Below are 25,186 nucleotides of genomic sequence, written 5' to 3'. Positions count from 1 at the left end.
GTATCAGAGCCTTACCGACCTTAGTAGCCCCCTTGATTGATCGAACCGTTGTCGTTGTTGAGTCTAGAAAAAAAAACTATTTTGAGTTTAGTTATATCGGAGAGTAGGATTTCTTTTTACTCCTTATCCCCTTCATCGCTCTGGTGAGGACCCTTGACGTATATGTTTTGACTTCACTCTCCTCTTTTTCACTCAAATTTTGTTTAGGATCACGCGGGTATTGTTGGATCGTTGTGATATCGCTGTGATGGGAATTCTGTCTTGGTGCCTTCTAACATTTAGGGGTTGTGGCAGTGTCCCGGGGAGTTGAGCTCCAAGGTGTTTTTGTCACAGTGCTTATCATTTCAGTTACGGAATACCAGAGGTCGCCGACATTGAAAATGCTTCTATACTCTTTGTGGTGAGGGTAGTTTGACGACACCCAGTACTGGGGAGAGCGATCAGATGTATTGCCATAGCTAGTATATCAGATGTTTTCGAAGGTCTGAGGTACACGATTTCTGAAGGTTTCTTGGTTATGTGTTGACGGATGGATACAGTTGGAGCGTAGGGCTTGTTAGCTGTGTGATATATTTGTGCCTCCCTGTATCCCCAACACCAGATTGCATAACCAGGAAGTTTCAGGAGTTTTTAGGTGGGAATTCGAGTATCTCGTAGGATATCTTTCCAACAGACACATGATACAATATGGGGTCTATCATATGTTTGTTCCGGCTTATTCCGCAAGCCAAATCCTTTGTTTTGTTTTGAGTTGTGGTATTCAAGTTGCTTCAATGTCAAGTGTGGATTCCATACCTTTCCTAAGTGGTGTTCTCATACTTCTATGTGAATACTAATCCTTCTTGATCATCGAGATTGTCTTGTCAATCCTTTGCGACCGGTGCATTCATCTTCAAGTTATTCCATCCACTTCATCCTTGTAAGATCAACTCTCATCTTCTGAACGGTGTCGTTTCCCCATCACCATTTATTTTTTCTTTCCCACCATCTCATCCTTTTCTTCAAGGACTCAGATTTCTTAATCAAGTTTCCATTTATTTGATGTGAAGCCTCTTCATCCATTTTCTTTCATGTTTTAATCCGGTGATTCCATTTGAAGATTCTTAGGAGCTTTAAGTTTATCATTCTTCGTTCTCTTTTATTCTCCGGTGGACTAAATTCAAGCTTCAATGTTGACCATCCCCCTTTCCCTGATTCAAATGCTTTCCCATTCCAGTGCACCTCTTAATCATTCACTTCTCGCTATTCATTTGTTCCGGAGTGCTGAAGATATCTCAGGAGGCTCGTCTTTTCATTCAATATCCGTTCGTTCTATTTCGTGTTTCTTATCTTATTCAAGCCACTTAATTCAACCGGCGCAATCTCTCTTTTAAAAATCGTTCAACGATGTTTCTTTTGAGTGGGCCCTAACCCACAAGTCTTTTCCCAGGACCTTACCTGACTCTTCTAATTTTTCCGAAGTTATTCTCAAATTCTTTTCAAAGTGTGACGTAAGAAGGGATTCCATCAGTCATATGCCTCCTTCAAGATCACTTTCAAATTATTTTCCTCGTTGGCTCAATCTTTTTATTCTTCATTATTTCGGAGTCTCTCGACAGTTTTTAGTGGTGTTTCTCATCGTCATTCTCAACGTTCAAGACTAAACAAGAGTTTTTCCTCCAAATTATATCCGTTCTCTTGAAGATTCATGGTTCTAGCTTCAGGCCATCCTCATAATTGTTTTCGATTATGATAATTCTTTTAATACCCATCTGAGCATTTCCGGAGTTGCTTTCTCTCTCAATCATCCAGAGGCCATCATTTCAGAAGATTTATTCGTTCTAAGGTTTCAACTTCGTTCTCCAATTATTCTAAATTGATGCCTCTTCGTTCGTCTACATATTCTTCCGGTGCTTCATTCAAGTATTCTTTAATCAGTTCGTGATCTCTTTGTTCTCTTGTATCTAAATCCCCTCAAGCATATTTGTTCTCCTAATTCTTCCCGGTGACTCATTCCCTTTTCATTGTTTGTTTTTAATTCATATGGCGGTTTGTTTAAGATTCCTCTTCCAATGTTCTCATATTAATTTATTCGTTGTTTCAATCCTACCGGTGGTTCATTGAAGACCTTCCCAAGCTTGGCCATATCTCTTCAATCTTTTCAAGAAGAATAAGTAGTATGCCAAATCCGTTGCTCATCATCAATTTAAATTGGTGAAGGATGTGCATAACAACATTCTTATTCTTGCTTTCATCCAAGTGATTAATTCCTTCTTTCCGGAGTTCGTTCATGATATAAATTTATCGATGCTAAGTTGTTCATCTTTTGTTCCCAGAGTTCCAAGCTCTCTCAGTTAACTCGCCGCGAAGCTCCATCTAAATCACTGCAAGGCTTCAATCATATTCTTTTCATCCATCACTTCCTTCTCATCGTCCTTTTGTTACCGGAGTTCTTCATGGAGGCTATACATGGTGGTTCATCAAGGATTTAATTTATTCTCGAAGTGTTCTTCAAGATTCTTGTTGGAGGAGATCAAGCATTCTTCATCTTGCATTCCAAAGTGCAATTCTTTCTACCTTATCTTTTGATGTGGCGTTATGTCATTCTAGACAATTTGAGTTCGTGTTTCATGATTCGCATGTAGTCAAGAATGAGGTATTTTAAACCCATCAATTTCTTTGTTGGAGTTATCTTGGTATAGATTTCACCTAAAGCCTTCCTTAAGGAATGTTGCTATTTGTGGTGCTTATCAATGATCCAAGTTTTCTCCTATCCTCTCGGTGAAAAAAGTTTTCATCTCTTCTTTGATCTCAAGCAAGCAATTGTTTTTTTGTTAGTGGCAGAATTTCACCTCAAGTGTTGAGATGTTTCCATAAGCCCACTACAAGCTTATTCTTTTCGTTGTTGGTTTTCCAACAACTCTGTTCTAACCTTCTTGGAAGGACGCTTTCCAAATTGAATTGTGGTAGAAGTTATCATTTCCTTCTCCATTCTCTTATTCCAACTATCTAGCTTCTATTCATTCGTTCCGGAGGCATTGTGATGTTGCTATCTTTGACCAATCATCTCGTTTTCTCAAGATCATGTTCTTTTCCTTGCTTTTCCATTCAATGGGAGTGTTGTGTCCTCTATCCAAGTTCCTTTTGTCTTATCAAGTCTTGCCCCTCTTTTCAGTCGGAGTGCTGCCGAATTTTTCTTCCCTTGCTTCTCTTCAACCAAAGCGCGTTCAAAGTCTATATTGTTCCTTGATCTCTTGGTCCTTGTCGTATTCCTTGTTCCTCTTTGCTAACGGAGTGTTCGCAATCTCGTTCATCTCCATTGTATTATTTCTTTCAATTTGTTCAACCTCTTAAGGCTCGTGGTTTCACTCGTTTGTCAAAGAAGCAACTTGGTTTTACCTCTTCCTTCTTCCGTTTCTCCCCGGTGCTATCCCTATATCTCGGGGCGAGATCTCTTGGAAGTGGAGGAGAGTTGTAACGACCCGAGACCGACGCTCCAGACGCCTTCCATGTTTTTCGTTGTCGCCGTGTGTTTTATTTTGTTTGTTGCATTCATCATCGCATCATTCACATTGCATCGGCACTCTGTTGCCGTCATTTTTCAAACTTGCATCGGTTTGTAGTTGCCGCGTCCTCCCTTGCCTTCGTTGACCGTTTCGAGACCAACCGGTTTTTGATTACCTCTTGTCAAACCACCTAGCCTCTCTCAGATCCCCCCTTCAAGTGCGCATCCGAAACTTCCCCGAACCCGAACCGGGCTGTCATTACCAATGGATCCGGATCATCTTCAAACATCTATAAAACATCTCCGTTTTCTTATTTGGACTCCCTGCCTATTTATTTCTCGACCGTCCGATTGCAATTGGAGGGACGAGCAGCCCCTACCCAAAAATCCACCGGCTATATATATCAGGCTAACCCTAGTTTTTAGGCCTCCTGTCCCATCCTTCCATCCGCAGCGCCGCCACTCCACCGGGCCTCTCCTTCCACCTCGGGATCTTCCCAGATCCCTCTCAATCCACCCACCTACCTCCCTTGGTTTTCTGCGCCGCCCAGATCCCAGCAGCCACCCACCTCCTCCTCTCGATCCATCCTCGTGCCTAGCTTCAGATCAGGAGCCTCGATCGAGCTCCTCTGCTTCTTCCCAAGCGCTCGAGACCTACCTCTTCTCCCGAGGTGGAAGGAGAGCAGGAGCGCTCGGCCTCGTCCCCTCGCGCCGCCGTCGCCGGCAACCAGCTCCTCCAAGCTGTCCCCATCTCTGCACCCGCGTTGAGCACCTCCCGCTTCCCTGAGCACACGCGGGACTCCTTGCTCTCGTCGTCAACCATGCGCATGTTGTCCCCGAGACAGGAGCCCCTCGTTCGAGCGCCAACTACCTCCTCCCGCTCGTCACCTCGCCGGAGCTCCTTCCTCGACGCCGAGGTCACCAAGCCCCGCCGCCAGGGACCTCCTCTGCGCCCCGTCGACAGCGGCAAGCAGGGATCTCTAAGTCCATGGCCGCCGGTTTGCCTCCGCCCCACGCCCGCAGAACCTCACCGCCGGTCAGATCGGGCCCACCTCGCCGGATCCATGCCTGCCGGCTTCCACCGCAAGTTTTAGGCCGCCGCTGCTGTGCTTTCTGTCGGGCAGAGGAATGCACCATGCTTTCCCTACCTTGCTCGATCTCCTGGAGGAGAGGACGAGCGCGTTGACCACGCCAGCCCGTCTAGCCGCTGCACCAACTGGGCCGAAGCTGATGGTGAGCCTCCTGAGAGCTCCTCTGCCCTGTGTACTGTTGGGCCAGTACAAGTTTCAGCATGTGGACATTTTTTTATCAGTTCTGGACGATTTGCTAATTATCCAGAGTTTTACAGTTTATAGAAAAACCCTCCATATTCATGCATATTATATCTCACTAACCGTGCATCGGATTAAAAATGATTTAAATATGTAAAATGCTTAATACTTAATCTAGTTTCATAATATGTAACTTTCATCCATGTTTAAAAGGTTTAAAATGATGCTTGCGTTTAATTTTCTAAATGTCATGCTAAAATGGTTTATATTGTAACTAAATAACCGTAGCTCCGGATTTAATAAACTTTATATGTAAATTGTCTAGAAAAATGCATAGATTAACATGGTGCACTTTATTTTCCTGTTTAACAACTCTAAAATTGTGTATAGGGCAGAATAGTACCAAATTCAAAATATGCATATGAGGATTTTTTCGGAATTGTTGTTTGTTGTTCCGGCCTCATTTAAACATGCCTAGATAGGTAGTTTTATTATGTTCACCCTCTTGCCATGTTAACCAACATTTAATATTGTTGAGTAGCTTTAACGGGAGCGAATTAAATGATTGAATGTGTTGTTTCGTAAATATGCAACTCGTTACATATTGAGCTCCACCAACCGCATGCGTAACCGTGATTGTCTTTTTTCGGGGAAGTTTGAGAGGAGAATACAGTTGGGTTATGTTTGAACGTAAGTAGTTCAGGATCACTTCTTGGTCATTAATAGTTTGCGACCGTTTGCGTAGTTTCTCATCTTATTTCTTGTACTTGTAAGGTAGCCACCATACATTGCTTAGTCGCTCACTGCAACCTCACCACTCATCCCTTCCATACCCCTTTAAGCTTTGCTAGTCTTGATACCCATGGTAATGGGATTGCTGAGTCGTCGTGGCTCACAGTTTACTACAACAATAGTTGCAGTTACAGGTAATGCGATGTTCTGACGCGAGTGCGATGCTTGCTTGTTTGGAGTTCTTCTGCTTCTTCTTCTTTGATCAAGGGATAGGTTCCGGGTCTGGGGAGCTTGGGATTAGCAGGGTGGATGTCGTTCTTCTTTTCGTTTGATTTCATATGTAGTCGGATCCTGCTCTTCTGTATGATGATTGCTATGTATTGATGAACTGTTGTATGAATGATGTAACTTGTGGCGAGTGTAAGCCTTTATCTTGTATTCTCATCTATTCAGTACATGGTATGTTGTAAAGATATCCACCTTGCTATGCGCTCTAAATGTGGTTGTGTCCCAATCATGAATTCATCATGTGATTGGGATAGAATTGCATCTTGGGCGCTACACAGGACTAAGTTCATGATAAACTAAAGTTCAATTAATCATATTACTTAAGAACTCCCACTTAGATAGACATCCCTCTAGTCATCTAAATGATCACGTGATCCATATCAACTAAACCATATCCGATCATCACGTGAGATGGAGTATTTTTCAATGGTGAACATCATTATGTTGATCATATCTACTATATGATTCATGCTCGACCTTTCGGTCTTAGTGTTCCGAGGCCATATCTGCATATGCTAGGCTCGTCAAGTTTAACCCGAGTATTCTGCACGTGCAAAACTGTCTTGAATGTAAACGTAGAGCTTATCACACCCGATCATCATGTGGTGTCTCAGCACGACGAACTGTAGCAACGGTGCAAACTCAGGGAGAACACTTATACCTTGAAATTTAGTGAGGGATCAGCTTATAATGCTACCGCCGTACTAAGCAAAATAAGATGCATAAAGTATAAACATCACATGCAATCAAAATATGTGACATGATATGGCCATCATCATCTTGTGCCTTTGATATCCATCTCCGAACCACCGTCATGATCGCCATCGTCACCGGCTTGACACCTTGATCTCCATCGTAGCGTCGTTGTCGTCTCACCAACTATTGCTTCTACGAGTATCGCTGCCGCTTAGTGATAAAGTAAAGCAATTACATGGCGATTGCATTTCATACAATAAAGCAACAACCATAAGGCTCCTGCCAGTTGCCGATAACTTTTAAAAAACATGATCATCTCATACAATAATTTATATCTCATCACGTCTTGACCATATCATATCACAACATGTCCTGCAAAAACAAGTTAGACATCCTCTATTTGTTGTTGCAAGTTTTACGTGGCTGCTACGGGCTTCTAGCAAGAACCGTTCTTACCTACGCATCAAAACCACAACGATTTTTCATCAAGTGTGCTGTTTTAACCTTCAACAAGGATTGGCCGTAGTCAAATTTCATTCAACTATTGGAGAAACAAACACCCGCCAGCCACCTCTGTGCGAAGCACGTCGGTAGAACCGGTCTCATGAACGTGGTCATGTAATGTTGGTCCGGGCCACTTCATCCAACAATACCGCCGAATCAAAATAAGACGTTGGTGCTAAGCATTATTACTATTATCGCACACAACTCATTGTGTTCTACTCGTGCATATCATCTACGCATAGACCTGGCTCGGATGCCACTGTTGGGGAACGTAGCATGCAATTTCAAAAAAATTCCTACGATCACACAAGATCTATCTAGAAGATGCAAAGCAACGTGACATGGAGAGTGTTTATAACCCACAAGTATAGGGATCGCAACAGTTTTCGAGGGTAGAGTATTCAACCCAAATTATTGATTCGACAAGAGGGGAGCCAAAGAATATTCTCAAGTATTAGCAGCTGAGTTGTCAATTCAACCACACCTGGAAACTTAATATCTGCAGCAAGGTATTTAGTAGCAAAGTAATATGATAGTAGTGATAACGGTTGCAAAAGTAATATTTTTGGTTTTATAGTGATTGTAACAATAGCAACGGAATAGTAAATAAGCGAAGAACAATATATGAAAAGCTCGTAGGCATTGGATCAGTGATGGATAATTATGTCGGATGCAATCAATCATGTAACAGTCATAACATAGGGTGACACGGAACTAGCTCCAGTTCATCAATGTCATGTAGGCATGTATTCCGAATATAGTCATACATGCTTATGAAAAAGAACTTGCATGACATCTTTTGTCCTACCCTCCTGTGGCAGCGGGGTCCTATTGGAAACTAAGGGATATTAAGGCCTCCTTTTAATAGAGTACCGGACCAAAGCATTAACACATAGTGAATACATGAACTCCTCAAACTACGGTCATCACCGGTAAGTGTCCCGATTATTGTCACTTCGGGGTTAATGGATCATAACACATGATAGGTGACTATAGACTTGCACCATAGGATCACGAACTCACATATATTCATGAAAACATAATAGGTTCAGATCTGAAATCATGGCACTCAGGCCCTAGTGACAAGCATTAAGCATAGCAAAGTCGTAGCAACATCAATCTCAGAACATAGTGGATACTAGGGATCAAACCCTAACAAAACTAACTCGATTACATGATAAATCTCATCCAACCCATCACCGTCCAGCATGCCTACGATGGAATTACTCACGCACGGTGGTGAGCATAATGAAATTGGTGATGGAGGAAGGTTGATGATGATGATGGCGACGGACTCCCCTCTCCGGAGCCCCGAACGGACTCCAGATCAGCCCTCCCGAGAGACTTTAGGGCTTGGCGGCAGCTCCGTATCGTAAAACATGATGAATCCTTCTTCTTGGTTTTTTTCTCCCCGAAAGTGAATATATGGAGTCAGGGGTGAGGTCGGTGGAGCGTCAGGGGGCCCACGAGGCAGGGGGCGCACCCAGGGGGTAGGGCGCGCCCCCACCATCGTGGACAGGTGGAGGCCCCCCTGACATGGATCTTCCTTCCAGTATTTTTTATATATTCCAAAATAATTCTCCATTGGTTTTCAGGTCATTCCGAGAACTTTTATTTCTGCACAAAAATAACACCATGGCAATTCTGCTGAAAACATCGTCAGTCCGGGTTAGTTCCATTCAAATCATGCAAGTTAGAATCCAAAACAAGGGCAAAAGTGTTTGGAAAAGTAGATACGACGGAGATGTATCAACTCCCCAAGCTTAAACCTTTGCTTGTCCTCAAGCAATTCAGTTGATAAACTGAAAGTGATAAAGAAAAAGTTTTACAAACTCTATTTGCTCTTGTTGTTGTAAATATGTAAAGCCAGCATTCAAGTTTTCAGCAAAGATTATGAACTAACCATATTCACAATAACATTTAGGTCTCATGTTTACTCATATCAATGGCATAATCAACTAGCGAGCAATAATAATAAATCTTGGATGACAACACTTTCTCAAAACAATCATGATATGATATAACAAGATGGTATCTCGCTAGCCGTTTCTGAGACCGCAAAACTTAAATGCAGAGCACCTTTAAAGATCAAGGACTGACTAGACATTGTAATTCATGGTAAAAGAGATCCAGTCAAGTCATACTCAATGTAAATTAACAGTAATGGATGCGAACGACAGCGATGCTCTCCAACTGGTGCTTTTTAATAAGAGGGTGATGACTCAACATAAAAGTAAATAGATAGGCCCTTCGCAGAGGGAAGCAGGGATTTGTAGAGGTGCCAGAGCTCGGTTTTGAAATATATAAGAATAATATTTTGAGCGGTATACTTTCATTGTCAACATAACAAACCCAGAGATCTCGATATCTTCCATGCTACACACATTATAGGCGGTTCCCAAACAGAATGGTAAAGTTTATACCCCCTCTCCACCAACAAGCATCAATCCATGGCTTGCTCGAAATAACGAATGCTTCCAAGTAACAAGAGTCCCGGGGGAGTTTTTTTGCAGTTATTTTGATTTGATTTGCATAAAGCATGGGACTGGGCATCCCGGTGACCAGCCCTTTTCTCGTGAGTGAGGAGCGGAGTCCACTCCTCTTGAGAATAACCTGCCTAGCATGGAAGATACAGACAACCCTAGTTGATACATGAGCTATTCGATCATACAAAACAGAATGTTTATTTGAAGGTTTAGAGTTTGGCACATATAAATTTACTTGGAACGGCAGGTAGATACCGTATATAGATAGACATGGTGGACTCATATGGAATAACTTTGGGGTTTATGGAATTGGATGCACACGCAGTATTCTCGCTTAGTACAAGTGAAGGCTAGAAAAAGACTAGGAATCGACCAGCTAGAGAGCGACAACAGTCATGAACATGCATTAAAATTAATCAACACTGAATGCAAGCATGAGTAAGATATAATTCACCATGAACATAAATATCGTAGAGGCTATGTTGATTTTGTTTCAACTACATGCGTGAACATGTGCCAAGTCAAGCCACTCGAATCATTCAAAGGAGGATACCACCCCATCATACCACATCACAACCATTTTAATAGCATGTTGGCACGCAAGGTAAACCATTATAAACTCCTAGCTAATTAAGCATGGCATAAGCAACTATAATCTCTAATTGTCATTGCAAACATGTTTCACTCATAATAGGCTGAACTAGGAACGATGAACTAATCATATTTACAAAAACAAGAGAGGTCGAGTTCATACCAGCTTTTCTCATCTCAATCAGTTCATCATATATCGTCATTATTGCCTTTCACTTACACGACCGAACGGTGTGGATAATAATAATAGTGCACGTTGATACGTCTCTATCGTATCTATAATTTTTGATTGTTCCATTCGAATATTCTACAACTTTCATATACTTTTGGCAACTTTTTATACTATTTTTGGAATTAACATATTGATCCAGTGCCCAGTGCCAGTTCCTGTTTGTTGCATGTTTTTTGTTTCGCAGAATATCCATATCAAACGGAGTCCAAACGGGACAAAAACTGACGGAGATTTTTTTGGAATATATATGATTTTGGGGAAGAAAAATCCACCCGAGACGGTGCCCGAGGTGGCCACGAGGCAGGGGGCGCGCCTGCCCCCCTGGGCGCGCGCCTGACCCTCGTGGGCCACCCGTAAGGCGGTTGATGCCCTTCTTTCGCCGCAAGAAAGCTAATATCCGGATAGAGATCGTGTCAAAATGTCAGCCCAATCGGAGTTACGGATCTCCGGGAATATAAGAAACGGTGAAAGGGAAGAATCTGAGAACGCAGAAATAGAGAGAGACAGAGAGACAGATCCAATCTCGAAGGGGCTCTCGCCCCTCCCGTGCCATGGAGGCCATGGACCAGAGGGGAAGCCCTTCTCCCATCTAGGGAGGAGGTCAAGGAAGAAGAAGGAGGGGGGCTCTCTCCCCCTCGCTTCCGGTGGCACCGGAGTGCCACCGGGGGCCATCATCATCACCGCGATCTACACCAACACCTCCGCCATCTTCACCAACATCTCCATCACCTTCCCCCCTCTATCTACAGTGGTCCACTCTCCCGCAACCCGCTGTACCCTCTACTTGAACATGGTGCTTTATGCTTCATATTATTATCCAATGATGTGTCGCCATCCTATGATGTCTGAGTAGATTTTCGTTGTCCTATCGGTGGTTGATGAATTTCTATGATTGATTTAATTTGCTTGTGGTTATGTTGCTGACCTTTGGTGCCCAGCATATGATTGCGCGCGTGGATCACACCCTAGGGTTAGTTGTATGTTGATAGGACTATGTATTGGAGGGCAAGACTGACAGAAGCTTCAACCTAGCATAGAAATTGATGCATACGGGATTGAAGGGGGACCAATATATCTTAATGCTATGGTTGGGTTTTACCTTAATGAACATTAGTATTTGCGGATGCTTGCTAATAGTTCCAATCATAAGTGCATAGAATTCCAAGTCAGGGATGACATGCTAGTAGTGGCCTCTCTCACATAATACTTGCTATCGGTCTAGTAAAGTAGTCAATTGCTTAAGGGGCAATTTCGCAACTCCTACCACCACTTTTCATCACTCGCTATATTTACTTTATTGTTTCTTTATCTAAACAGCCCCTACCTTTTATTTACTTGCTCTTTATTATCTTGCGAACCTATCCAACAACACCTGCAAAGTACTTCTAGTTTCATACTTGTTCTAGGTAAAGCGAACGTCAAACATGCGTAGAGTTGTATCGGTGGTCGATGGAACTTGAGGGAATATTTGTTCTACCTTTAGCTCCTCGTTGGGTTCGACACTCTTACTTATCGAAAATTGTTGCGATCCCCTATACTTGTGGGTTATCAAGACTTTTTCTGGCGCCGTTGGCGGGGAGCAATAGCGTGGGGTGAATATTCTCGTGTGTGCTTGTTTGCTTTATCACTAAGTAATTTTTATTTGCTATTCTTAGTTGTTCTTTATCTTTAGTTATGGATATGGAACACGAAATACCAAAAAAATAGGTGTACTTTCTGCTCATGGAGATGGGGAACCTCCTAAAACCCTCGTTGCTGGTTATGTGAAAAATATTATGTACTACTTTAATAATCCTGAGAAAACCCCATTCAATTGTGTAATTGGAGTAACGTTGGATCAACGTGAATACTTTAGGGATTACCGCTTGACACAAAAGGGAAACTATTATGGGATCAAATCCATATATTGAATTGGTATGCTAGGCAACTATGCTTGAGATATGATTATACTTGTTGCTCTAAGGTGAAGGCTCCACACCTTCCCTTTTCATGTGAATTTAATGATAATAAAACCTTAGCTTCTTATGCTAATGGTATATATGATTACTATGATGTGGAACAAATAGAAGGATTTGTTGCTTTTATGTGTGCTTATGAAATTGAATCTATGTTTAAAGAGTTTGAAGATTTTGATGATTCGGTTTATAGACCTGAAAATTTAGCTATCCTTAAATATTGCTATGAGAATTATGAATACAATTCCCGATATTAATGCGCTTATTAAGAAAGTCTCTGCTATCCAAGAAGAGACTAATATTTTGCAGGAGTCTATGGAAGAAGAAATTGATGAAACCGTGAGCTCATTGGATGAAAAAGATGAGGAGGGGAGCGAAGAACAAAAGGAGGAAGAGCGGATTAGCTACCCATGCCCACCTTCTAATGAGAGTAACTCTTCAACTCATACATTGTTTAATTTCCCTTCGTGCTTACCGGAGGATGATTGCTATGATGATTGTTATGATCCCGTTGATTCTTTTGAAATATCCCTTTTTGATGATGCTTGCTATGCTTGTGGCCAAGATGCCAATATGAATTATGCTTATGGAGATGAACTTGCTATAGTTCCTTATGTTAAACATGAAATTGTTGCTATTGCACCCACGCATGATAGTCCTATTATCTTTTTGAATTCTCCCGACTACACTATATCGGAGAAGTTTGCACTTATTAAGAATTATATTGATGGGTTGCCTTTTACCGTTGCACATGATGATTTTGATGAATATAATATGCATGTGCTTTCTGCTCCTACTTGCAATTATTATGAGAGAAGAACTATATCTCCACCTCTCTATGTTTCCAATATGACAAAATTGCAAGAAACTGTTTATACTATGCATTGGCCTTTACTATGTGTGCATAAATTGTTCTTTTATGACATGCCGATGCATAGGAAGAGAATTAGACTTCGTCATTACATGATATATTTTACCTTGTGCTCACCACTAAATTACAAATCATTGTTAATTAAAATTGGCTTTGATATACCTTGGGATCCGGGTGGATCCATTACTTGAGCACTATATGCCTAGCTTAATGGCTTTAAAGAAAGCGCTGCCAGGGAGACAACCCGGAAGTTTTAGAGAGTCATTTATTTCTGTTGAGTGCTTTTATATAGTTTAAAAACAACAAAAATAAAGAGGGTAACCCAAAAAAATTTCAAAAAGGAAAGCGAAAGTGAGAAAGGCAAGCATTGTTGAAGTGGGAGCTAGCCTTGAACTTTGTTCATGGTCATGGAAACTTTGTGAATCTTGATTACAGAAACTTTTCAATAAAAATAATTATCCCCTTGTACAATTCCATTTTATTATAAAAATAATGTGCCAAGGTTTGCCTTTAGGATGTTTACATTTGCTTGATGGTTTGTACGGTGTAGGACAGAAACTTTGGCTGTAGTGCGCGATTTTACATTTTTAGCTGGAACGTCAAATAGTTCTGATTCTTTTTGCACTGTATTCCTATACAAATTGTTTACTTTTCCTAATTTTTGTAGAATTTTTCAAGTATCATAAGTATGGTGAATGTTCAGATTATTACAGACTGTTCTGTTTTAGACAGATTCTGTTTTTGATGCATAGTTTGCTTGTTTTGATGAAACTATCGATTTATATTAGTGGATTAAGACATGAAAAAGTTATATTACAGTAGACACAACTCAAAAATAAAATATGAATTGGTTTTCAACAGTACTTAGAGTAGTGATTTTCTTTATTATACTAACGGATCTTACCGAGTTTTCTGTTGAAGTTTTGTGTGGATGAAGTGTTCGATGATCGAGAAGGTCTCGATGTGAGAAGAAGGAAGAGAGGCAAGAGCTCAAGCTTGGGGATGACCGAGGCACCCCAAGTAAATATTCAAGGAGACTCAAGCATCTAAGCTTGGGGATGCCCCGGAAGGCATCCCCACTTTCTTCAACAAGTATCGGTATGTTTTCGGATTCGTTTCGTTCATGCGATATGTGCAATCTTGGAGCGTCGTTTGCATTTAGTTTTCATTTTATTTTATGCACCATGCTGGTATGAGTCAGTCCTTGGTTGATTTATAGAATGCTCTATGCACTTCACTTATATCTTTTGAGTATGGCTTTATAGAATGCTTCATGTGCTTCACTTATATCATTTGAAGTTTGGATTGCCTGTTTCTCTTTACATAGAAAACCGCCATTTGTAGAATGCTCTTTTGCTTCACTTATATTTGTTAGAGCGTGGGAATATCTTTTGTAGAAAGAATTAAACTCTCTTGCTTCACTTATATCTATTTAGAGAGATGACATGAATTGGTCATTCAGATGGTTAGTCATAAAATCCTACATAAAACTTGTAGATCACTGAATATGATATGTTTGATTCCTTGCAATAGTTTTGCGATATAAAGATGGTGATATTAGAGTCATGCTAGTGGGTAGTTGTGGATTAGTAGAAATACTTGTGTTGAGGTTTGTGATTCCCGTAGCATGCATGTATGGTGAACCGTTATGTGATGAAGTCGGAGCATGATTTATTTATTGATTGTCGTCCTTATGAGTGGCGGTCGGGGACGAGCGATGGTCTTTTCCTACCAATCTATCCCCCTAGGAGCATGCACGTAGTACTTTGTTTCGATGACTAATAGATTTTTGCAATAAGTATGTGAGTTCTTTATGACTAATGTTGAGTCCATGGATTATACACACTCTCACCCTTCCACCATTGCTAGCCTCTCTAGTACCGCGCAACTTTCGCCGGTACCATAAACCCACCATATACCTTCCTCAAAACAGCCACCATACCTACCTATCATGGCATTTCCATAGCCATTCCGAGATATATTGCCATGCAACTTCCATCATCATCATATACATGACTTGAGCATTCATTGTCATATTGCTTTGCATGATCGTAAGATAGCTAGCATGATGTTTTCATGGCTTGTCCATTTTTTGATGGCATTGTTACGCTAGATCATTGCACATCCCGGTACACCGCCGGAGGCATTCATATAGAGTCATATCTTTGTTCTAGTATCGAGTTGTAATATTGAGTTGTAAGTAAATAAAAGTGTGATGATCATCATTATTAGAGCATTGCCCCAGTGAGGAAAGGATGATGGAGACTATGATTCCCCCATAAGTCGGGATGAGACTCTGGACTTTACAAAAAAATAAAAGAGGCCAAAGAAGCCCAAATAAAAAAAAGAGGCCAAAGAAGCCCACCAAAAAATAAATAAAAACAAAAAAATGAGAGAAAAAGAGAGAAGGGGCAGTGCTACTATCCTTTTTCCACACTTGTGCTTCAAAGTAGCACCATGTTCTTCATATAGAGAGTCTCTTGAGTTATCACTTTCATATACTAGTGGGAATTTTCATTATAGAACTTGGCTTGTATATTCCGATGATGGGCTTCCTCAAATGCCCGAGGTCTTCATGAGCAAGCAAGTTGGATGCACAGCCACTTAGTTTCAGTTGGATCTTTCATACACTTATAGCTCTAGTGCATCCGTTGCATGGCAATCCCTACTCACTCACATTGATATCTATTGATGGGCATCTCCATAGCCCGTTGATACGCCTAGTTGATGTGAGACTATCTTCTCCTTTTTGTCTTCTCCACCATCATATTCTATTCCACCTATAGTGCTATGTCCATGGCTCACGCTCATGTATTGCGTGGAAGTTGAAAAGGTTTGAGAACGTCAAAAGTATGAAAAAATTGCTTGACTTGTCATCGGGGTTGTGCATGATTTGAATATTTTGTCTGGTGAAGATGGAGCATAGCCAAACTATATGATTTTGTAGGGATAACTTTCTTTGGCCATGTTATTTTGAAAAGACATGATTACTTTATTAGTAGGCTTGAAGTATTATTGTTTTTTATGTCAAATGATAGACTATTGCTTTGAATCACTCATATCTTAATATTCATGCCATGATTAGATATGTGATCAAGATTATGCTAGGTAGCATTCCACATCAAAAATTATCTTTTTATCATTTACCTACTCGAGGACGAGCAGGAATTAAGCTTGGGGATGCTGATACGTCTCCGTCGTATCTATAATTTTTGATTGTTCCATGCCAATATTCTACAACTTTCATATACTTTTGGTAACTTTTTATACTATTTTTGGGACTAACATATTGATCCAGTGCCCAGTGCCAGTTCCTGTTTGTTGCATGTTTTTTGTTTCGCAGAATATCCATATCAAACAGAGTCCAAATGGGATAAAAACTGACGGAGATTTTTTTGGAATATATATGATTTTTCGGAAGAAAAATCCACGCGAGACGGTGCCCGAGGTGGCCACGAGGCAGGGGGCCCGCCCCTGACCCGTAAGGCGGTTGATGCCCTTCTTTCGCCGCAAGAAAGCTAATATCCGGATAGAGATCGTGTCAAAATGTCAGCCCAATCGGAGTTACGGATCTCCGGGAATATAAGAAACGGTGAAAGGGAAGAATCTGAGAACGCAGAAATAGAGAGAGACAGAGAGACAAATCCAATCTCGAAGGGGCTCTCGCCCCTCCCGTGCCATGGAGGCCATGGACCAGAGGGGAAGCCCTTCTCCCATCTAGGGAGGAGGTTAAGGAAGAAGAAGAAGGAGGGGGGCTCTCTCCCTCTCGCTTCCGGTGGCACCGGAGTGCCACCGGGGGCCATCATCATCACCGCGATCTACACCAACACCTCCGCCATCTTCACCAACATCTCCATCACCTTCCCTCCTCTATCTACAACAGTCCACTCTCCCGCAACCCGCTGTACCCTCTACTTGAACATGGTGCTTTATGCTTCATATTATTATCCAATGATATGTTGCCATCCTATGATGTCTGAGTAGATTTTCGTTGTCCTATCGGTGGTTGATGAATTGCTATGATTGATTTAATTTGCTTGTGGTTATGTTGCTGTCCTTTGGTGTCCATCATATGATTGCGCGCGTGGATCACACCCTAGGGTTAGTTGTATGTTGATAGGACTATGTATTGGAGGGCAAGAGTGACAGAAGCTTCAACCTAGCATATAAATTGATGCATACGGGATTGAAGGGGGACCAATATATCTTAATTCTATGGTTGGTTTTACCTTAATGAACATTAGTAGTTGCGGATGCTTGCTAATAGTTCCAATCATAAGTGCATAGAATTCCAAGTCAGGGATGACATGCTAGTAGTGGCCTCTCCCACATAATACTTGATATCGGTCTAGTAAAGTAGTCAATTGCTTAAGGGGCAATTTCGCAACTCCTACCACCACTTTTCATCACTCGCTATATTTACTTTATTGTTTCTTTATCTAAAAAACCCCTACCTTTTATTTACTTGCTCTTTATTATCTTGCATACCTATCCAACAACACCTACAAAGTACTTCTAGTTTCATACTTGTTCCAGGTAAAGCGAACGTCAAGCGTGCGTAGAGTTGTATCGGTGGTCGATAGAACTTGAGGGAATATTTGTTCTACCTTTCGCTCCTCATTGGGTTCAACACTCTTATCGAAAATTGTTGCGATCCCCTATACTTGTGGGTTATCACACGTGCATTGAACTAAGCTGGAATCTGCAAGCATTCAATACATGGGAGAAGACAAGGTAATATGGGCTCTTTGTTCGATCAACAATAATACATATAAGAGCCACTCAACGTTTTCATTATGGTCTTCTCCTCTCAACCCCCAAAGGAAAGAAAAGAAACAAAACTATTTACACGAGAAAGCTCCCAACAAGCAACAGAAGAACGAGAAATCTTTTTGAGTTTTCTTTTTAATTACTACTACTACTACTACAGGCATGAAAAGTAAACTAACTAAAAGCTACAACTGATTTTTTTGTTTTTCTTAAGGTTTTTCAAACACACAAGAAGAAAGCAAGAAAATGAGAATAAGCTAGCATGGATGATACAATGAAAAAGTATGAACACCGACCACTGGCATGAGTGTGTGAACATGAATGTAATGTCGGTGAGAAATACGTACTCCCCCAAGCTTAGGCTTTTGGCCTAAGTTGGTATATGCCCATGGATGACCTGGTGGATATCCGAAGTTGAAGCTGGGGTCGTACTGAGATGCATCAGCTACTGCCTGAAGAGCTGCAGCTTGGAGGCGGGCTGCCTCCGCCCTCCTCTCATACTTGTCCGCCTCCTCCCTGGTTATAACATATCTCCTTTTTGCCTGAAAGTCAAAGAAAGCAAGAGCAGGGAGAGCGACGTGATAGGTGCGTCGTCTGTCAAAGATTAGTCGGTACTGGAGGGACTGATTGTTCCTCTCAACGAACTGATGACGAACCATAGCATTATAATCTAAATAAGCAAGAGGCAACTCAATATCATATCCACGTATGGGTATCTCAAGAAAATCAGCTAAACGGGTTGCATAGATTCCACCAAAGAAATCTCCATTAATTTTGTTATTATGCAACCTACGTGCAACAATGCCCCCCAAGTTATATTATCTATCTCCTAATACAGCACTCTTGAGAACACTAAGATCTGGAACACACATGTGACATGCCTCATCCTTACCATTTATGCATCTACCTATAAAGAGAGCAAAATAATGTATAGCGGGAAAAAATAATGTATAGTGGGAAAATGAATGCTCCCTATGGTAGCTTGCGTGATTTCCCTAGATTCCCCCACAGTGATGCTAGCAAGAAAATCCTTATATTCAGATTTATGAGGTTCACTAACATTACCCCACTATGGGAGTTTACAAGCAGTATTAAAATCTTCTAAGTCCATGGTTTAAGATTTATCATAAAGATCAAACAGGACAGTTTGAGAATTGCGTGATGATGTAAATTCAAACCTTCTCACAAATGAATCAGTGAGGTAGTAGTACTGACGGCACTTATCTGCCTCGAAGCTCTCCAGATCAGCGTTACGCACATATGCGTCAAATTCCTCCTTAATTCCTGCTCAAACCATGAAGTCCTCTGACGGCCATTCACAAGGCCGCACTTGAGCATCCGTTGGTAGTTCATTGTCCGGCTCGTGTATTGCGGGCCTGGGTCGTTGTTTCCTTGATGAACCACCTTGGTACATTTTCCTAAACATATTTCTTCCTCTGAAAAATTTTCTGAAATTTTTAGTAACTTAAAATAAAAGTGAACCAAACTCAACAAGATTGATAGCAACTACTCCTACAAGTGCCTAGAGGCTATATCATGCATTAAAACTACTTTTGACCACATAAATTTGACATGCAAGCTCAAGAACAAGGTCACCTAAACAGCAAAAATTTGCAATAAGTAAAGCACTAGAACAAAAACTAATTGTACCATTGGAGGAGTCACATACCAAAGAACAATCCCCCAAAGCAGTTTTGTGAGAGGAGCTTTGAGCAAGGAGATCGAAAATGGCAGCAAGATGAGCAAGAACTCAGGTTTGAGCTGGCTAGTGATTTTTTCTGGAGCAAGACAAAGTGCGTGGGTGCAAGAATAAGTGGAGGGGACCCACGTGGGGTCCACGAGGCAAGGAGCGCGCCCGGGGGGGTGGGCGCGCCCTCTACCCTCGTGGGCACGTGGCTGCTCCCCCTGCTGTATTCTTAGTGCCTAAAATCCTCAAATATTTCAGAAAAAATCATATTTAATTTCAGGGCATTTGGAGAACTTTTATTTTTGGGGTATTTTTTATTGCATGGATAATTCAGAAAACAGACAAAAAATACTATTTTTACTTTATTTAATATAAATAACAGAAAGTGAAAAGAGGGTACAGAGAGTTGTGTTTTCTAAATTCATCCATCTCATGCTCATCAAAAGGAATCCACTAACAATGTTGATTATGTCTTGTTAACAAACTCATTTCGAATAACATGGAACCGGAGAATTTTCGAATAACACTAGGTTACCTCAACGGGGATATGCATGTCCCCAACAATAAGAATATCATATGTCTTGTTGACAGTAGGAAGAGGAAATTCAAAATCTCCAATAGTAATTGTTGAAAAATTTCCAATAGAATTAATACTGTGGACTTGAGGTTGTTTCCTCGGAAAGTGTACCGTATGCTCATTACCATTAACATGAAAAGTGACATTGCCTTTGTTGCAATCAATAACAGCCCCTGTAGTATTCAAAAAGGGTCTACCAAGAATAATGGACATACTATCATCCTCGGGAATATCAAGAATAACAAAGTCCGTTAAAATAGTAATTTTTGCAACCACAACAGGCACATCCTCACAAATACCGACATGTATAGTAGTTGATTTATTGGCCATTTGCAAAGTTATTTCAGTAGGTGTCAACTTATTCAAATCAAGTCTACGATATAAAGAGAGTGGCATAACACTAACACCGGCTCCAAGATCACATAAGGCAGTTTTAACATAGTTTCTTTTAATGGAGCATGGTATAGTTGGTACTCCTGGATCTCCAAGTTTCTTTGGTATTCCACCCTTAAAAGTGTAATTAGCAAGCATGGTGGAAATTTCAGCTTCCGGTATCTTTCTTTTATTAGTAACAATATCCTTCATGTATTTAGCATAAGGGTTCATTTTAAGCATACCAGTCAAACGCATACGCAAAAAGGTAGGTCTATCATTTCAGCAAAGTGCTCAAAATCCTCATCATCCTTTTTCTTGGATGGTTTAGGAGGAAAAGGCATGGGTTTCTGAACCCATGATTCTCTTTCTTTACCGTGCTTCCTAGCAAAAAAGTCTCTCTTATCATAACGTTGATTCTTTGATTGTGGGTTATCAAGATCAACAACAGGTTCAATCTCTACATCATTGTCATTGCTAGGTTGAGCATCAACATGAACATCATCATTAACATTATCACTAGGTTCATGTTCATTACCAGATGGTGTTTCAGCATCAAAAATAGAAATATCATTGGGATTCTCAGGTGTGTCAACAACAGGTTCACTAGAAGCATGCAAAGTCCTATCATTTTTATTTTTCTTATTCTTAGAAGGACTAGGTGCATCAATATTAGTTCTCTGATAATCTTGCTCAATTCTCTTAGGGTGGCCCTCATGACACAAGGGTTCCTGAGTCATTTTACCCCCTCTAGTCATAACTCTAACAGCATTATCATTCTTCTTATTATTTAATTCATTGAGCAAATCATTCTGAGCCTTAAGTACTTGTTCTACTTGAGTGGTAACCATAGAAGCATGTTTAATAATAAGTTTATGTTCACCTTTAACATTAGCCATATAATCACTCGAGTGTTCAAGCATATCAGCATTGCATTTCAATTGTCTACCAACATAAGCATTGAAGTTTTCTTGTTTAACCATAAATTCATCAAACTCATCCAAGCATTGGCTAGCGAACTTAGTAAATGGGATTTCACATTTATCATATCTATAGAGAGAATTTACCTTTACTACCTGTGTCGGCTTATCAAGACCATGTATTTCTTCAATAGGTGGTAATTCTTAACATCTTGAGCTTTAATACCTTTTTATTTCATAGATTGCTTTGCCTCTTGCATATATTTAGGATTGAGAAATAGAATACCCCTTTTCTTCGGAGTTGGCTTAGGAGTTGGTTCAGGAAGTGTCCAATTATTTTCATTTGTCAACATATTATTCAATAGCAATTCAGCTTGATCAATAGTTCTTTCCCTGAAAACACAACCAGCACAACTATCCAGGTAATCTCTGGAAGCATCAGTTAGTCCATTATAAAAGATATCACACATTTCATTTTTCTTGAGAGGATGATCAGACAAAGCATTAAGTAATTGGAGAAGCCTCCCCCAAGCTTGTGGGAGACTCTCTTCTTCAATTTGCACAAAATTATATATTTCCCTTAAGGCAGCTTGTTTCTTATGAGTGGGGAAATATTTAGTAGAGAAGTAATAAATGTTATCCCGGGGACTACGCACACAACCAGGATCAAGAGAATTAAACCATGTTTTAGCATCACCCTTTAATGAGAACGGAAACAACTTAAGGATGAAGTAATAGAGAGTTTTCTCATCATTAGTGAACATGGTGGCTATATCATTTAATTTAGTAAGATGTGCCACAACAGTTTCAGATTCATAGCCATAAAAATGATCAGATTCAACCAAAGTAATTAACTCAGGATCGATAGAGAAATCATAATCCTTATCAGTAATAAAGATAGGTGAAGTAGCAAAAGCAGGGTCATATTTTATTCTAGCATTCAAATACTTTTCTTTAAGTTTAGCTAATAATTTCTTAAGATCAGATCTATCATTGCAGGCAAGAAAGTCTCTAGCAGTTCCTTTATCCATAACATAACCCTCAGGCACAACAGACAATTCATATCTAGGAGTAGAATCTTCATCATCACTTTCATCAATATTATCAGTTTCAATAATTTCATTCTCTCTAGCCCTAGCAAGTTGTTCATCAAGAAATTCACCTAATGGCACAATAGTATCAAGCATAGAAGTAGTTTCATCATAAATATCATGCATAGCAGAAGTGGCATCATCAATAACATGCGACCTATCGGAATCAATAGCAGCAGTAGGTGTCGCAAGTTTACTCAAAACAGAAGGTGAATCAAGTGGAGAGCTAGATGGCAGTTCCTTACCTGCCCTCGTAGTTGAGGGAAAAATCTTAGTTCTTTGATCTTTCAAATTCTTCATAGTGATAAGCAGAAATAAATCCCAAGTGACTCAAAGAATAGAGCTATGCTCCCCGGCAACGGCGCCAGAAAATAGTCTTGATAACCCACAAGTATAGCGAATCGCAACAGTTTTCGAGGGTAGAGTATTCAACCCAAATTTATTGATTCGACACAAGGGGAGCCAAAGAATATTCTCAAGTATTAGTAGCTGAGTTGTCAATTCAACCACACCTGGAAACTTAATATCTGCAGCAAGGTATTTAGTAGCAAAGTAATATGATAGTAGTGATAATGGTAGCAAAAGTAATATTTTTGGTTTTATAGTGATTGTAACAATAGCAACGGAAAAGTAAATAAGTGAAGAACAATATATAAAAAGCTCGTAGGCATTGGATCAGTGATGGATAATTATTCGGATGTGATCAATCATGCAACAGTTATAACATAGGGTGACACAGAACTAGCTCCAGTTCATCAATGTAATGTAGGCATGTATTCCGAATATAGTCATAGTGCTTATGAAAAAGAACTTGCATGCCATCTTTTGTCCTACCCTCCCGTGGCAGCGGGGTCCTATTGGAAACTAAGGGATATTAAGGCCTCCTTTTAATAAAGTACCAGACCAAAGCATTAACACATAGTGAATACATGAACTCTTCAAACTTTGGTCATCACCGGTAAGTGTCCCGATTATTATCACTTCGGGGTTAACGGATCATAACACATAATAGGTGACTATAGACTTGCAAGATAGGATCAAGAACTCACATATATTCATGAAAACATAATAGGTTCAGATCTGAAATCATGGCACTCGGGCCCTAGTGACAAGCATTAAGCATAGCAAAGTCATAGCAACATCAATCTCAGAACATGGTGGATACTAGGGATCAAACCCTAACAAAACTAACTCGATTACATGATAAATCTCATCCAAATCATTCCCGTCCAGCATGCCTATGATGGAATTACTCACGCACGGCGGTGAGCATCATGAAATTGGTGATGGAGGAAGGTTGATGATGACGATGGCGACAGATTCCCCTCTCGGAGCCCCGAACGGACTCCAGATCAGCCCTCCCGAGAGAGTTTAGGGCTTGGTGGCGGCTCCGTATCATAAAACGCGATGAATCCTTCTCTATGATTTTTTTCTCCCCGAAAGTGAATATATGGAGTCAAGATGGACATCGGTGGAGCGTCAGGGGGCCCACGAGGCAGGGGGCGCGCCCAGGGGGTAGGCGCGCCCCCACCCTCGTGGACAGGGTGTGGGCCCCCTGACGTGGATCTTTTCGCCATTATTTTTTATATATTCCAAAAATAATCTACGTTTATTTTCATGTCATTCCGAGAACTTTTATTTCTGCACAAAAATAACACTATGGCAATTCTGCTGAAAATAGCGTCAGTTCGGGTTAGTTCCATTCAAATCATGCAAGTTAGAGTCCAAAACAAGGGGAAAAGTGTTTGGAAAAGTAGATACGATGGAGACGTATCAAGTGTGTCCACGTACCCTCATAGACTAAAAGCGGAAGCATTTGGTTAACGCGGTTGATGTAGTCGAACGTCTTCACGATCCAACCGATCCAAGTACCGAACGTACGGCACCTCCGTGTTCAGCACACGTTCAGCTCGATGACGTCCCTCGAACTCTTCATCCAGCAAAGGGTCGAGGGAGAGTTCCGTCAGCATGACGGCGTGGCGACGGTGATGGTGATGTGATTCGTGCAGGGCTTCGCCTAAGCACTACAACACTATGACCGGAGGAGTAAACTGTGGAGGGGGCACCACACACGGCTAAGAAACAACTGTTGTCTTTGGGGTGCCCCCTGCCCACGTATATAAAGTAGGGGGGAGGAGGAGGTCGGCCCAAGGGGGCGCGCCAAGAGGGGGGAGTCCTACTAGGACTCCGTTCCTAGTAGGATTCGGCCCCCTTCCTTCCAATGGCGAGGGGGAAAGGGGAAAGGAGGGAGAGGGAGAAGAAAAGAGGGGGGCTGTGCCCCCTCCCCTTGTCCAATTCGGATTGTGCAAGGGGGACATGCGCCACCTCCCGTGGCCTGCCTCCTCTCCTCCACTATGGCGCAATGGGCCCATTAACTTTCCCGGGGGTTTCCGGTAGCCTCCCGTTACACTGATAAACCCCCGAACCTTATCAGAACCATTTCGGTGTCCGTATATAACCTTCCAATATATCAATATTTACCTCTCGACCATTTCGAGACTCCTCGTCATGTCCGTGATCTCATCTGGGACTCCGAACAAACTTCGGTCACCAAAACACATAACTCATAATACGAATCGTCATCGAACGTTAAGCGTACGGACCCTACGGGTTCGAGAACTATGTAGATATGACCGAAACACATCTCCGGTCAATAACC

General features: G+C 41.2%; 1 long non-coding RNA gene across 1 annotated transcript; it reads left to right on the top strand.

The window, feature by feature from the left end:
* The first annotated feature begins 3,881 nt into the window (after positions 1–3,881).
* On the top strand, positions 3,882–5,944 carry LOC147966007 (uncharacterized). The gene is made up of 2 exons (XR_015608688.1): positions 3,882–4,717; positions 5,670–5,944. It is a non-coding gene; the product is annotated as an uncharacterized LOC147966007 (long non-coding RNA).
* Positions 5,945–25,186: the final 19,242 nt, after the last annotated feature.

The sequence above is a fragment of the Triticum urartu genome, chromosome 6A (assembly GCF_056163025.1).
Source record: "Triticum urartu cultivar PI428250 chromosome 6A, HENAU_Tu73, whole genome shotgun sequence".
NCBI lineage: Eukaryota > Viridiplantae > Streptophyta > Magnoliopsida > Poales > Poaceae > Triticum > Triticum urartu.
Note: the sequence above shows the minus strand (reverse complement) of the source record. Positions and strands in the feature narration are given on the sequence as shown.